Below are 5,685 nucleotides of genomic sequence, written 5' to 3' on the forward strand. Positions count from 1 at the left end.
CTGCAGCCCTGTCCGGGCGTGGGCCCCACGGAGGACAACAGATGTAAAGATAATGATTATCACCCCGGTAATCAGAAAAAAACAACAAAACTCTGTGCATTTTAGGGAAAAAAAAAAGTGATCTCACTTAAAACTGGGCTTGTTTCAGTTTATCTGAAACCTTTTCATATTTTCAGTTTTAATAAGATGTGACGGAAGCTGACATTTTTGCAAGCACCAAGAACTCGCATCACTTTGAAAACTTGCAAGTTGATTTGAAGAAGCACCAAGAGGTAGCCAAGACTCGCTCTGCTCGCAGATGGTGGGTGATTAGGTGCCAGTTTGCCAAAAAGCTTGGAACTGGCAGACGGTGGAGGGCAGCCGGCTGAGCCGCCCGTGGGCAGGCAGGATGGGCTGCCCGGCAGGAGGGCCCTGAGGCCTTGGCCACACCCCACCTGGCCCAGGTGAGGGCCTACCAGGCCCAGAAGGCTATCTGAGCCTGGGCATGGCTTGACCTCTTCCGGAGCCTTATGTCCAGGGCAGGACTGGCTCCAGGGACTGGGACGTGTTTGGCCTTGGCTCATGCAGGTTCTAAAGCTCAGGCTGGGTCCCGTTTGTGTGACCACCTACCTCTGTGGCCTTGGGTAGGTCATTAACTCTCTGGGTCCAAGTCTCAGCATTGGGAGAAAATGAAAGGAATATTTCTGTGAGGCGGTGAGAACCCCAATCTCTTAGGATTACTGTAAGAAATAAGATCATACTGGAGAACACTTTTTAAAGGTAAAGTCTAGCTATTTAATTATCCACATTGGGTAACATGGGGGTGCAAGGGTATATGGGGAAAATGAGGAATTTATAACTAATTATTGAATTTTTAAATGTATTTTTACTTACTATTATTATTTTTAAGAGACAAGGTATTGCTCTGTCATCCAGGCTGGAGTGCAGTGACATGATCATAGCTCATTGCAACTTCAAACTCCTAAGCTCGAGCGATACGCTTGCCTCAGCCTCCTGAGTATCTAATCGATATGTGTGCACCACCAGGCCCAGATAATTTTTTTTAATTTCTTTTTTTGTAGAGTCGGGGTCTCACTATGTTGCCCAGGCTGGTCTCGAACTTTTGGCCTCAAGAGTTCCTCCTGCCTCAGCCTCCCAAAGTACTGGGATTACAGGCATGAACCACTGCACCTGACCTAGTTATTGATTTTACTAACCATGCCTATATTCAGTTATTCTGGGCGTGAGCTGATCAAAACGCTGAAGCTGCGAAGATGAATACTCCTAAGGAGTTTTGGGACCTTTCTTTAAATATAGCTGGGGGACGGGTGGCAGCTATATTTAAGGGGCTTGGAGAAGAGCAAATGATTCCTTTGTCTGGGAGCAGAGAATGCAGACAGGCAAGGGGAGAGGACACGTGGCAGAGGGGAGGGCTGAAACAAACCAGGGCCTGAATGGAAATGGGCCCCTGGGCCATTCAGGTGGCTGGAGCCTGAGGGAGGTCAGACAGAGGACCGCACATACCGAGTTAGGATATCCCGGGCCATCTGTTGCATTCCAGTTGTTTCAGTGTGGAGAGCAATCAGGTTGTCCTTGCAGGAAATGCCTGGCTCTCTCATGTTCTTCTTAGTGTCCAGGGGCTGAGCTTCTCCTCTGGGCCCTCCCTGAGGGCTAAAGGTGGCTCAGAGATGGTGTCTCTCCTCCTGAGGAGCTTGAGTGGATGAGGAGGGAGGCTGGTTCCTCTCCTGAGCAAGTCCTGCCTCCCTGAAGTGGCAATGCCAAGTGCCAGCCCAGCCGGTGCCGGGCAGTGGGAGATGCACCGACAGGCCCCAGGGCTTAGTTTCCTCTCTTGACACTCCAGGACCTTGCTCAGCACATGGTTCCTAATCCCTAAATAAACCTCTCCTTATCCTGCACCCCAGGAAGGCTTCAGGTTCATGGCAATGCAGAGATAATGATTTGCCTGTGTTCATTGATCTGATTGAATGAACAATAAGTTCACCCTTTCTGCAAGTCAGGAACTTGGTCTGGAATGCAGCCGGTCTCCAGTAGCAGGACAGATGCCTTTCTGAGTGTAGCCAGGAGGTCTGTGTGAGGAGGGGGTTTGTGGTCCCTGTGTGGGTCTTCCTAGGACACCCCAATCCCTGAAGGGAACCTACATCCTTCCAGGTATGAAGTAATGAAAGACCAGTAGTCGTTCAACTCTAGCTACAAATGCCTGCTCTCCCACCTCTAAGCTGTGTATCCTTGGACAAGTCACCTGGCCTCTCTGTGCTTTCTGAGACTGTGCACTCATGCTGCTATCAAAGGGATGAGAGAACTGAGATTAAACGAGGGGAGGCGGCCGGGCACCATGGCTCATGCCTGTAATCCCAGCATTTTGGGAGGCCGAGGCGGATGGATCACCTGAGGTCAGGAGTTCAAGAGCAGCCTGGCCAACTTGGCGAAACCGTCTCTAATAAAATACAAAAATTAGCCGGTTGTGGTGGCAGGCGTCTGTAGTCCCAGCTCCTCGGGAGGCTGAAGCAGGAGAATTGCTTGAACCTGGGAGGTGGAGGTTGCAGTGAGCCAAGATCATGCCACTGCACTGCAGCCTGGGCGACAGAGGGAGACTCTGTCTCAAACAAAACAACAAAACAAAACAAAACAACAAATGAGGGGAGGTGCTGCCTGAAGTGCAGGGCCTAGAACAGAGGATTACTAAGAAAATGTTTGTTGACTCTGAATCCTAAGACACTCTTCCACCTGGGAATGAGATAGATAGATCAACGAGAAGGGTGGGTTACTGGCCGATCAGAAGAGCCAGCTGTAGCTGCTGGTTCATCCACACCAAGGTGAAAATGAAAATGCACTCCTGTCCCTTTCCTCTGTTTTTAAAAAGTCTCTCCCACAACCCTCCATAACTGTGGTGGAAAGAGTATACAGTGAGGACACAGGGACATTTAGCTAGAAGCATCCCAACCAGCCTCCTGCCTGATAACAACAAGAACTAACATTTATTATTGTTATAATAAACAGTAACATTGCTGATGGCTGGGTACTGTGTACGGTGTCCTCCCAGCAGCACCCCATCCATGCTCACACCAACCCCCTGACCTGTGCCCTGGATTCATCCCTACCTGGCATAGAATGGAACTTTCTAGGAAACAGAGCTTGCCTGGCCACATGAGCTCAGTAAATGGCAGAGTTGAGACACAAACCCAGGCTGCCTGCCCCAAAACCCAAACCCACCAAATTAGATTGTCTTCCAAATGCAGAAATCCTCTCTGTAGCCCAACTTGGCCCAATTCTCTAGCTTTTGGGAAAAATACATTTCCTCCCTTCCCGTAGCCTAATTCGAAAACGAGGCATCTTTCACTTCACATTTCACAGCCGCAATTCTTTCTTGCACATAAAATCTATCCATCCCGCTGGCCCCCTTCCCTCTTCTGGGCACATTACAGGCTGTTGGCGTGTGTGTCTAAATAAACACCCATCAGCCTGGATCCTTGCAGGCTGATTCTAAACATTTGGCTCCAAAGGGTAGCACTGGGGGCTTGCAAACCCTTCACCTTTCTCCCCAGCACACTTCAAACATTCCCCTTCTTGCATCTAGGAAAACCAGAGCAATCGGTTTCTCTCTCTACTCTTACACAGAACTTTGTGAAAACCTCTGTTAGACTGAAATATCCTTCTATATTTCTGTCTTGCTCATCAAGCTGAGAGTGTTTCTAGGTCAGGGTGGAGGGCCTGACATTTACTGTCTCCTTGGTACTAGGCTCTGTGCCATACATTACACACCTGGATTTATTCTTTTTTTTTTTTTTTTTTTTTTTTTTTTTTTTTTTTTTTTACCAGAGGAAGCGGCTTTTATTGATGGGTTATCTCCAGAAACTAGAAAGACTTTATGTACTCACTTTCAGTTACCCCCATGCCTCCAGGATCGCATGTGGCTCCACCTGGGGGCGGATATAAATTACCTTTAGATTGTCCAAAGCCCAGTCTTTCCCTTCCCTGTGCAGCCTTAGAAACTAAGTAGCAATACTGGTTGGTGTGTGTTTGTTTCTACCCCAGCAATGACTGCTGCAGCTACTTAGTAACAACTAGAGGTGGAGGGTGTCGGGGAAGCAGTTAGATAAGTGTGATGCGCAGGAAAACAGTATTGTAGCCTATCAAAGGGCCCTCTGCCCTGCCTCAGTGGCTTGATTCTTCATTGGTTGCATTTCTCTTTGTGTTGGATGACGCCCTTCTGAATCAGATCAGGGATTTCTACTGCCAGCCATGGACCCAGCCCCAGAGCCATGAGATGAGCTAGTCCAAATTTGGGCACATTCCTGGCCCACAAAGGTTTGAAATGATCCATCAGGCATATTTTGCCACCCCTGTACATCTTTGCTGTCTTTCCATCCAGCTCAGGAACTGCAATTTCTGGGGCAGTAGTAGGATATGTGATAGGAATGTCAAACTCGATGTCAAACTCATATTTCAGGAGGTCATGGATATACCAGCATTTTCCAAACCACCGAGTCCCTTCCTTGTTGGACTCCAGTCGGAACCAATCGTTGTCAGCATTCTTGTTGTTCTCCACATACCGGATAAGGGACTGATATTCCTTCTTGAGTCGCTGCAACCACAACTCCCAATCTGGGGGTCCGGCGTTAGTCTTCAGCATCGGGATCTCAGACACAACACGTCGCGTGGCCTCCTCCGCCATCTTCGATTTATTCTTTTTAACAAGACCAAGTGAAGTATGAATGGGCACCCTTTACCAGTGAGGAACAGGAGGCTGAAAGGAGAGGCGCATTTTCTCAGATAACATGGCCACTTTGAGGCAGAGCTGGGATTTCTGGGGCTCCTTCACTATGCCAGGGACACTGTTCTATTCACCCTCGTCTCCCTGGAGCCTCCAAAGGGCCTGGCACAGCTTTCCAGCAAATGTTTGTTGACTGACCAACTGACTGACTGAATCAAAGAATGAATGAGCAAGTGTCTAATTTCCAGGATAACTGTGGAGTGGGAGCTGTAAAGTGGTCCAGGTACTTTGCTTAGAAGCACAAACTAGGTTGGAAGAGCACTAGCTAATAGAGTGGTGGTCAGACATGGATTACACTTTTCCAAGCATTGGAATACGGTAATATCAATCATGTTTCTACAAATTGCCTTTTATTTCTTCTTTTTTTTTTTGAGACAGGGTCTCGCTGGAGTGCAGTAGTATGATCTTGGCTCACTGCAACCTCTGCCTCCTAGTTCAAGTGATCCTGCCGCTTTAGCCTCTCAAGTAGGTGGAATTACAGGTACACGCCATCATGCCTGGCTCATTTTTGTATTTTTTATAGAGATGAGGTCTCACTATGTTGCCCAGGGTGGTTTTGAACTCTTGGACTCAAGTAATGCACCCGCCTCAGCCTCCCAAAGTGCTGGGATTACAGGCATGAGCCACCGTGCCCGGCCCACCTTCTGTTTCTTCTCATTCTGCATATGTGGAATTTGCTGCATCTGGTTAGTCAGGCCAACTACAGTTGACCCTTAGACAAAACGGGTTTGAACTGCACAGGTTCACTTCTCCATGGATTTTCTCCCACCTCTGCCACCCCTGAGACAGCAAGACCACCCTTCCTCCTCCTCAGCCTACTCAACTGAAAGAGCAAGGCTGGAAGCCCTCTGTGATGATTCAATTCCACTTAATGAATAATACATAGATTTTCTCTTCCTTGTGATTTTCTTAAT

The 5,685-nt window shown here is 48.2% G+C and overlaps 1 pseudogene; it reads right to left on the minus strand.

The window, feature by feature from the left end:
- Positions 1–3,807: 3,807 nt before the first annotated feature.
- Positions 3,808–4,672, minus strand: LOC103229653 (ubiquitin-fold modifier-conjugating enzyme 1 pseudogene; annotated as a pseudogene).
- Between the last annotated feature and the right edge of the window lie 1,013 nt (positions 4,673–5,685).

The sequence above is a fragment of the Chlorocebus sabaeus genome, chromosome 24 (genome assembly GCF_047675955.1).
Source record: "Chlorocebus sabaeus isolate Y175 chromosome 24, mChlSab1.0.hap1, whole genome shotgun sequence".
NCBI lineage: Eukaryota > Metazoa > Chordata > Mammalia > Primates > Cercopithecidae > Chlorocebus > Chlorocebus sabaeus.